The 10,726-nt window shown below is 43.9% G+C and overlaps 1 pseudogene; it reads left to right on the top strand.

Annotated features, from left to right (window-relative positions):
• The first annotated feature begins 1,098 nt into the window (after positions 1 to 1,098).
• On the top strand, positions 1,099 to 10,318 carry LOC124010708 (annotated as a pseudogene).
• Positions 10,319 to 10,726: the final 408 nt, after the last annotated feature.

Raw genomic sequence — 10,726 nt, 5'->3', positions numbered from 1 at the left:
TTCTAAGTGGTACCAAGAACGAGATAAGAACTTAGTGTAGGAGACCAAACTGAACGATAATTTATAGCCAATGCTGTCTGGCTATGGATCTCAGTTGCCAATATGTAAGCACTCTCAACGAATTCATTTATAGACACTGAATTGATCTGAGAGTTACAGGGCTAGGGTGAAGCTCATATAATTAAAGATGGACTTTATGATAACTCTGACATGTGTGTGGTTTGCTCTCTCATGATTTGGTAATACAGGAAATTTTCAACGACACTTTTCAACCAACGTATTTATTTGTAGGCTGGATTGTCTTGTACCCGAAGTTTCCATAAACATACTCACTCATCACACATTCCACTGGGCACAGACATCAGTTCAAAGTCTAGTTTTGATTGACATTTGGTTCAGTTGTCAACTAACATGAATTCAGTTATCAACCATCTTTGGTAAGAGTACCTGGTCATTGATCTCATCAGGTATCTTCCTGAGGATGTGTTTCAGAGCTTTCTCATTTAGGTCCTGAAACTCCTGCTCTGGTCTGTCCACTAAGAACTCTATACAAGCACACACAACAACTACAACTGCGATCAACCACGGCACACACCTGTCACTTACCCTCAAGGCAGTGGTTGACAAATACATACAAATACATACACACATCTAGACAGACATAATACAACAAAGTCTATTACTTATTTCAATTATGTCCCTTGCTGTCGTTTCCATTCTGGTCCATGTGGATTTGATATGTTTTTCATGTCATACACTTCAAAGCCACTATTGCCCTCCCTGGGACAAATAATGCTGCAAGATGAAACTTGAACTTGAGGCCCATTGAGTGTCATTAGATACAGTATTATGCATGACATGCATGTCTTCATCTCACTTTAAGGATCAGAGGCTGCGTTTAAACAGGCAATCCAATTCTGATCTTTTGCCCAATTATGTGCAAAGAGCTGATCTGAAAAAAAAAAAATTATTAGAATTGGGCTGCCTGTGTAAACGCAGCCAGGGAACAAGTGCAACTAGATTATTAACTTTCACTTCTCTTCAAAGGTCACCTCAACCTTCACCTTCTATGAACTACCTTTCTAGATCTGGCTCATGATGGTGAAGAGGAGTACGTTCCCTCTACTGATAGCTTCTGCTCTGGCAGTCATGGTCTACGTCATCGTCACATTGCCCAGGTACCGTGAAGACTCTCCCGTACGATCAAGAAATAAAAGTGACAAAGGGAGAACATTGTCTGGGACACACATTTCTGCTGTAGAACTACAACATCTGTCCATGATTCCTCAGGTCACAGCCAGGCAACCACCAGCACCTCTATCCGCACCTCATCTCTGACCAGTCCATCACGCCTGTCAACGACACCGAACACTTCATGGTGGGGGCCTACAAGGAACATCGTTTGGAGGGAAGCTCCGTACGCATCATCAGTATCTTCAGACGAGACTCCGTCCAGCCTCTGTACTGTGTGTTCTACTGTGGGACTCACTGGGCTAATGGAACGAAGGCTGAAGTCCAGATGCACTCTGATCACTTTGGTATCTGCTATTTGCTATTTGGTTTTAGCCCTGCACTGACACACCTGAATCAACACCCGAATCAAAGAAATAAGGGGCTTGGTGATTTGCTGATTGGTTTGTTGAGTTGTTGATGTAGTTTACACTGTACAGTAATTATATGTGTCCCTGTTCTATATTGGGATAAAGGTTTCCGCTTCGTGACGACCGACGTCCTTTGTCCGAATCATCCCGACTGCGACCCGTCACACGTGACCCTCACCATACAAGCTGACGCCGAGCTCGCTCAGAACCAAACCTTCCTCCACATCCAGAACCTTGTGAAAAAGGAGGAAGAGGAGTTTCAGTCCAACTTCACTGTCTGTTGGTCCAATTTATTTGGTGATCATAACAACGTGCTTCAGGTCACCCAGACTCTGGAGATGTACAAGTGAGTATTGATTGATCGGCAGGTAGCCTAGTGGTTATTGCGTTGGGTCACAAACAGAAAGGTTGCTAGATCAAATCCCTGAGCTGCCAAGGATAAAACTGTCATTCTGCACCTGAACAAGGCAGTTAACCCACTGTTCCTAGGCCGTCACTGTAAGTAAGAATTTGTTCTTAACTTTATTTATTTAACCTTTATTTAACCAGGTAGGCTAGTTGAGAACAAGTTCTCATTTACAACTGCGACCTGGCCACGATAAAGCAAAGCAGTTCGACACATGGAATAAACAAGCATACAGTCAATAATACAGTAGATAAAGTCTATATACAGTGTGTGCAAATGAGGTAGGATGAGGGAGGTAAGGCAATAAATAGGCCATGGTGGTGAGGTAATTACAATATAGCAATTAACCACTGGAATGGTAGATGTGCAGAAGATGAATGCGCAAATAGAAATACTGGGGTACAAAGGAGAAAGATAAATAAATAAATGCAGTATGGGGATGAGGTAGTTGGATGGGCTATTTACAGATGGGCTATGTACAGGTGCAGTGATCTGTGAGCTGCTCTGACAGCTGGTGCTTAAAGCTAGTGAGGGAGATATGAGTCTCCAGCTTCAGTGATTTTTGCAGTTTGTTCCAGTCATTGGCAGCAGAGAACTGGAAGGAAAGGCGGCCAAAGGAAGAATTGGCTTTGGGGGTGACCAGTGAGATATACCTGCTGGAGTGCGTGCTAAGGGTTGGTGCTGCTATGGTGACCAGTGAGCTGGGATAAGGTGGGGCTTTACCTAGCAGAGACTTGTAGATAACCTGGAGCCAGTGGGTTTGGCGACGAGTATGAAGCGAGGGCTAGCCAACGAGAGCGTACAGGTCTCAGTGGTGGGTAGTATATGGGGTTTTGGTGACAGAAAGGATGGCACTGTGATAAGACTACATCCAGTTTACTGAGTAGAGTGTTGGAGGCTATTTTGTAAATTACATCGCAGAAGTCAAGGATCTTGTTGTTAATCCCACCACAGTGTCTGATTTCAAATCATCTTTACAGCGAAAGCACCACAAAAGATTATGTTAGGTCACCACCAAGCCACAGAAAAATACAGCCATTTTTCCAGCCAAAGAGAGGAGTCACAAAAAGCACAAATAGAATTCATCAATAACCTTTGATGATCTTTCTCAGATGACACTCGTAGGACATACATATATGTTTTGTTCGCTAAAGTGCATATTTATATCAAAAAATCTCATTTTACATTGGCGCGTTACATTCAGTAGTTCGAAAACATACAGAGATTTTGCATAGAGCCACATCAATTTACATAAATGTTGATGAAAATACAAGTGTTACACATGTAATTAGAGATATACTTCTCCTTAATGCAACCCCTGTGTCAGATTTAAAAAAATAATAATAATAAACTTTACGGAAAAAGCAAACCATGCAATAATCTGAGTACAGCGTTGATAGAGGAATTCTAAATTCCTTTAATGTTTTAATTGCCAAAACCAATTAGCACTCTTTTCTAATTAATTTCATGAGTTGTAAAGTTCATTAATTATGCATGAAGTAGATCGAGACCAGTCTTAAAAGCCAGGTTAAAGAGCGTTTAATTCCAGAGAGTACTCACCACATACACAGATTTCCACAGGTTATAAACTCAAAATGACATCATCAGTTTCCCACGATAGCCCCGTTGTTTTTTTGTTTAGGTCCGGAGATGCTTTCTACTCCCCTCATAAACCAGACATTACAACCTGTCTAAAAGATACAGATTTCTCTCACCAATGGAACAAAACCCAAACATTCTTATCTTGTCTGAAAAGATTTTTCTCCCCCTTGACCTTCCCAAGAGGCACAGACAATCAAATTAGTTCTGCTTACATTTTCAGTAACAGCTTAACCAATAACCTTTACTTTTCATATCATAACATAATAGTATTAGAATATCAATAATGTATACATAATTATTCATCTTAACTACGATTTCCTCTAACAAGCGTTCAGACAACGAAGCAGCCCAAAAGATATCCGCCATATTGGGTAGTCAACATTAGTCAGAAATAGCGTTATAAATAATCACTTACCTTTGATGATCTTCATCAGAATGCACTCCCAGGATTCCCAGTTCCACCATAAATGTTTGATTTGTTCGATAATGTCCATCATTTATGTCCAAATAGCTTCTTTTGTTAGGGCGTTTAGTACACAGATCCAAACACTCGTTCAGGTCCAGCCGAACATCGGACGAAAAGTTCAAAAAGTTATATTACAGGTCGTAGAAACATTTCAAACGAAGTATAGAATCAATCTTTAGGATGTTTTTATCATAAATCTTCAATAACGTTCCATCCGGAGAATTCCTATGTCTGTAGAAAAGCAATGGAACGGAGCTACCTCTCATGTGAAATGCGCATGACCAGCTCGCGGCTTTCTGCCAGACACCTGACTCATTCCCCTCTCATTCAGTCCCACTTCACAGTAGAAGCCTCATTCAAGATTCTAAAGACGGTTGACATCTAGTGGAAGCCTTAGGAAGTGCAACACAACCAATATCCCACTGTATCTCCAATAGGGGCTGAGCTAAAAAACTACAAGCCTCAGATTTCCCACTTCCTGTTTGGATTTTTTCTCAGGTTTTCGCCTGCCATATGAGTTCTGTTATACTCACAGGCATCATTCAAACAAGTTTTAGAAACTTCCGAGTGTTTTCTATCCAATACTACTAATAATATGCATATACTAGCATCTGAGACAGAGAAGCAGGCAGTTTACTCTGGGCACATTATTCAGCCAAGCTACTCAATACTGGCCCACGTCACCAAAAAGTTTTAACAAGGTGTCCAAAGAAGGGCCAGATGTATACAGAATGGTGTCGTCTGCGTAGAGGTGGATCAGAGAATCACCAGCAGCAAGAGTGACATCATTGATGTATACAGAGAAGAGTCGGCCAGAGAATTGAACCCTGTGGCACCCCCATAGAGACTGCCAGAGGTCCGGACAACAGGCCCTCTGATTTGACACACTGAACTCTATCAGAGAAGTAGTTGGTGAACCAGGTGAGGCAATTGAGAAACCAAGGCTGTTGAGTCTGCCAATAAGAATGTTGTTATTGACAGAGTCGAAAGCCTTGGCCGGGTCGATGAATACATCTGCATAGTAATGTCTCTTATCGATGGCGGTTATGATATCGTTTAGGACCTTGAGCATGGCTGAGGTGCACCCATGACCATCTCTGAAGCCAGATTGCATAGCAGAGAAGGTATGGTGGGATTCGAAATGGTCAGTAATCTGTTTGTTAACTTGGCTTTCGAAGACCTTAGAAAGGCAGGGTAGGATAGATATAGGTCTGTAGCAGTTTGCGTCTAGAGTGTCTCCCCCGCAGCAACTTACGAAAGAGAGGTTGAACAGCGATATGAAAGAGAGGTTGAACAACGATACGAAAGAGAGGTTGAACAGGCTAGTAATAGGGGTTGCAACAATTTCGGCAGATCATTTTAGAAAGGTCCAGATTGTCTAGCCCGGCTGATTTGTAGGTGTCCAGATTTTGCAGCTCTTTCAGAACATCAGCTATCTGGATTTGGTTGAAGGAGAAATGGAGGAGGCTTGGGCGAGTTGCTGTGGGGGGTGCAGGGCTGTTGACCGGGATAGGGGTAACAGGTGGAAAGCATAGCTAGCCGTAGAAAAATGCTTGTTGAAATTCTCAATTATAGTGGATTTGTTTCCTAGACTCAGTGCAGTGGGCAGCTGGGAGTAGGTGCTCATATTCTCCATGGACTTTACAGTGTCCCAAAACTTTGAGCTACAGGATGCAAATTTCTGCTTGAAAAAGCTAGCCTTAGCTTTCCTAACTGCCTGTGTTTATTGGTTCCTAACTTTCCTGAAAGTTGCATATCACAGGGGCAGTCAGGTCTGGAGAAAACCAGGTGCTATATCTGTTCCTGGTTCTAAATTTTTTGAATGGGGCATACTTATTTAAGATGGTGAGGAAAGCACTTCTAAAGAATAACCAGGCATCCTCTACTGCCGGGATGAGGTCAATATCCTTCCAGGATACCCGGGCCAGGTCTATTAGAAAGCCCTGCTCGCTGAAGTGTTTAGAGAGCATTTGACAGTGGTGGTCGTTTGACCACAGACCCATTATGGATGCAGGCAATGAGGCAGTGATCGCTGAGATCTTGTATTTGGAGGGCAAGTTGGTTAGGATGATATTTATGAGGGTGCCCGTGTTTACGGATTTGGGGTTTTACCTGGCGGGTTCATTGATAATTTGTGTGAGATTGAGGGCATCAAGCTTAGATTGTAGGATGGCCGGGGTGTTAAGCATGTCCCAGTTTAGGTCACCTAGCAGCACGAGCTCTGAAGATAGATGGGGGGCAATCAATTCACATATGGTGTCCAGGGCACAGCTGGGGGCAGAGGGTGGTCTATAGCAAACGGCAACAGTGAGAGATTTGTTTCTGGAAAGGTGGATTTTTAAAAGTAGAAGCTCGAATTGTTTGGGTACAGACCTGGATAGTAAGACAGAACTTTGCAGGCTAACACCGCCCCCTTTGGCAGTTCGATCTTGTCAGAAAATGTTCTAGTTAGAGATGGAAATTTCAGAGTTTTTGCTGGTCTTCCTAAGCCAGGATTCAGACATGGCTAGGACATCAGGGTTGGCAGAGTGTGGTAAAGCAGTGAATAAAACAAACTTAGGGAGGAGGCTTCTAATGTTAAAATGCATGAAACCAAGGCTTTTACGGTTACAGAAGTCAACAAATAAAATAACCTGGGGAGTAGGAGTGGAGCTAGGCACTGCAGGGCCTGGATTAACCTCTACATCACCAGAGGAACAGAGGAGGAGTAGAATAAGGGTATAATAATCAGAACTGGTTGTCTAGTACATTCGGAACAGAGAGTAAAAGGAGCAGGGTTCTTGGTGCGATAGAATAGAATAGATTCAAGGCATAATGTACAGACAAAGGTATGGTAGGATGCGAGTACATTGGAGGTAACCTAGGCATTGAGTAATGATGAGAGAGATATTGTCTCTAGAGACATTTAAACCAGGTGATGTCACCACATATGTGGGAGATGGAACTAAATGGTTGGTTAAGGCATATTGAGCAGGGCTAGAGGCTCTACAGTGAAACAAGTCAATAATCACTAACCAGGACAGTAGTGGACAAGGCATACTGATATTAGGGAGGGGCATGCATAGCCAAGTGATCATAGGGGTCCAGTGAGTGGTTTGGCTTGCTGGAGACACAGACAGCTAGCAGGCCGGGGATAGCAAGCTAGCAGAAGGGCCTTAGAGGGACGTTGCGATGGAGGAAAGTCTGTTTTAGGCTCTGTGTGCGGTGATATCAATAGACCAGTCGTGATGGATTAGTAGGATTCCGAGTAGCAGAGGGGTCCAAGTCCAATTGGCAAAATAGGTATAGTGGCCCAAGAAATTGGCCGATGGATCTATTCAGCTAACAGTCCAATATGCTCTAGACAGCTAGCGGGCCGCGGCTAGCAGGCTAGGAGATTGGCATTCAGGGGACGTCACGACGGAGGGGCCTGTTGGGAAAAAACCTTGGGCAGATTACGTCGGAAGTCCAGTCGTGATGGATAAGCAGGGCTTTGTTGAGTAAAAGGGGCCCAGGCCTATTAGCTAACAGTCCGGTATGCTCTAAACAGCTTGTGGGCCGCGTCTAGCAGATGGACATTCAGGGGACGTCGCGACGTAGGAGCCAGTTGAATACCCCCTCGAGCAGATTACGTCGGTAGTCCAGTCGTGAAGGATCGACGAGGTTCCGTGCCCCGTACCGGCAGTAGAAGGGGTCCGGGTATTGTAGCCCAGGAGTGGCTGATGGGCCTCTTTAGCTAGCCGGGAGATGGGCCTAGCATGGGCTAGCTCCAGGCTAATTGGTGCTCGCTTCGGGACAGAGATGTTAGCCAGGAGTAGTCACTCGGATTGCAGCTAGCTAGCTGCGATGATCCCAGTGAAAAGCTCCAGAGCTTGCGGTAGGAATTTGGGGATATGGAGAGAAAATAGGGCTGGTATGCTTTGGTTTGAATCGCGTTATACAAACTGGCAAGAGCTTTCCGAGCTAAAGGTTAGCTGATGACCGCTAGCAGTGTTTAGCTGGCTAGCTTCTGTTGGGGGATTCCGGTTCCGAGGTAAATAAAAATACTTTAGAAAAAAACAGAACCACACCACATTGGGTGAGGCGGGTTTGCAGGACAGAATTTTGAAGTTGAGGTTTAGAAAAATATAAAAAGAATATGCGAAGAAAAATATATAAAAAGATAAATACATGGGACACGACAAGATGAAGGACAACGACGTCCGAATGCTACTCATCTCGGATGGTGTAGCCTAGTTAAAATAAGGTACAATTAAATAGATTGGTTAATTGATTGATCGCTATATTGCATGTTGTGGTGTATAACACCAGCTATGGAGCAGACCTGGAGAGACTGCTACAGAGTTACACACAAGAGGGCTTTGTGGAGGTAGGAATTAATTGATTGGATGGATGGATATATGGATAGATAGATAGCAGTGGAGGCTGCTGAGGGGAGAATGGCTCATAATAATGGCCGGAACGGAGCAAATGGAATGGTATCAAACACCTGTAAGCCATGTGTTTGATGTATTTGATAACGTTCCAGTCATTACCACGAGCCCGTTAACCCCAATTAACTGACTGATTGATTGAATGCAGGTGGTGCCCTGGCCTATCGACCAACACATGAACCCGTCCCGTGGTTGGCAGCCCAGTGAACATGGAGGGGACATCCACTACTATGGCCAGTTGACCACTCTAAATGACTGTGTCTACAGACACATGTATCAGTCACGCTATGTACTGCTGAACGACATCGATGAGATTATAGCTCCATACCAGCATCAAACCCTGCCCCAGATGATGGATGTACTTCAGAGGCAAAACCCAAAGGTAGGGGGAGGACTCAGGGAAGTACTGTGTATGTGTGTAGATCATTACTTGTGTAGTATGCATATGTTAGGCTGTGTTTACACAGGCATCCCAATTCAGATTTGTTTTGCCAATTATTTGGAATTTCTGACACACATCTGATATTTTCCCCAATGTGTAAACAGCAGTTACGGATCTTTGGTGTTTTTGTTTTTTAATATTTTTTTTGAACCAATCATATCCGATCTTCTCACATCAGATATTTTTTACACCAGAAAAGACCAATTATTCAAAAAAGATGCGAATTGGGCTAACTGTGTAAACGCAGCCATGGAATCTTATCTTTTGAGTTCTGATACCACAATCATATGTGGTTCTCATCCTCAGTCTGGATGCTCAGATCAGAATTGTTGTGCTTTGAAGTGTTTGTTTTTACCTGCCATTACCAAGATAACCACTCCAACATTTAAAGGAACAGTGACAGGAAATTCATGAGCAAAGCGTTTGCTTGCTATTTCATATGCTACATCAGTGTGAATGTGCAAGTCTGACATGAGTCAAAATACAATAGTGTGGACAGTGAGAAAAATAGATCAGATAGGAAGAAAAAAATCTGAATGAATTCTCTCTTTCGCCTTCTCTCACCCCAACCTCCATCTCCCCAGGCTGAAGTGTTCCTCATAGAGAACCACATCTTCCCTAAGTCCCAGTTTGAGCCCAGTGGAAGGTTTGAACGACCCAGCTGGCGGGACGTTTCAAGGGATCAACATCATGGAGTACATCTACAGAGAGGAGCCAGACTATCGCATCTACCACCCCTCCAAGATGATAGTACGGCCCAGGTTAGAATCTACCACCCCTCCAAGATGATAGTATGGCCCAGGTTAAAATCTACAACCCCTACAAGATGATAGTACAGTCCAGGTTAGAAACGTCCACCCCTACAAGATGAAAGTAAGACCCAGGAAAGGATAGAATAGAACAGCTGTCTAACAACCCTTCTGTGTCTCTGACCCCAGGACAGTGGAGCAGACGTCAGTCCACTCTGTCTAACAACCCTTCTGTGTCTCTGACCCCAGGACAGTGGAGCAGACGTCAATCCACTCTGTCTAACAACCCTTCTGTGTCTCTGACCCCAGGACAGTGGAGCACACGTCGGTCCACTCTGTCTAACAACCCTTCTGTGTCTCTGACCCCAGGACAGTGGAGCAGACGTCGGTCCACTCTGTGCTGCGTAAGTCGCTCTGGATAAGAGCGTCTGCTAAATGACTTAAATGTAAATGTAAATGTAACTTTGGGAAGACAGTGAAGGTTCCTCCTAACGTGTGTCATATCATCCATGTCAGAGTTCCCCTACGAGGAGGACTGACCAAGAAGGAGCTGCATGAAGACAAGAGGGTCTGGGACTACGAGAGACAGCTGGTTCCAAATGTAGATAAAGCATTGGAGAAGGCAGGACTACCAATCTGAGGAAGGAAGGGGGAAGGAAGGAGTAGTCAGAGATGGAAGAGGAAGCGAGACACCCACTCACTTCCATTTTTTTCTGATTCATATACAATCAACGATAAACTCAGCAGACAAGACCCAGCTGTTATCGCATTGGTGCCTATGGGAACAGATTTCCCAGATTTCTGGGGACAGTCCCCAATTCTGGTGGCCTTTCCCTGGCTAGAGCTGTCCCAGAAAATGTCCCTGATTAGCCCTCAGAAAGAAAAAAATAAACTCTGAAGTTAAATTGAGGCTGATATTTCAGAAAGCAAAAGCTGTATCCAATCAGATTTGCATTTAAAAATGATCTCTATCCCTGTTCCAAACTAGTTTTCTCCCTGCTTCGCTGCAGATCTTTTATGAAGACCTGCATGAACAACCATTCCCATG

This window comes from Oncorhynchus gorbuscha, linkage group LG23, assembly GCF_021184085.1.
Source record: "Oncorhynchus gorbuscha isolate QuinsamMale2020 ecotype Even-year linkage group LG23, OgorEven_v1.0, whole genome shotgun sequence".
In the NCBI taxonomy this organism is placed as follows: domain Eukaryota; kingdom Metazoa; phylum Chordata; class Actinopteri; order Salmoniformes; family Salmonidae; genus Oncorhynchus; species Oncorhynchus gorbuscha.
This window is presented reverse-complemented; position numbering and strand designations above follow the sequence as displayed.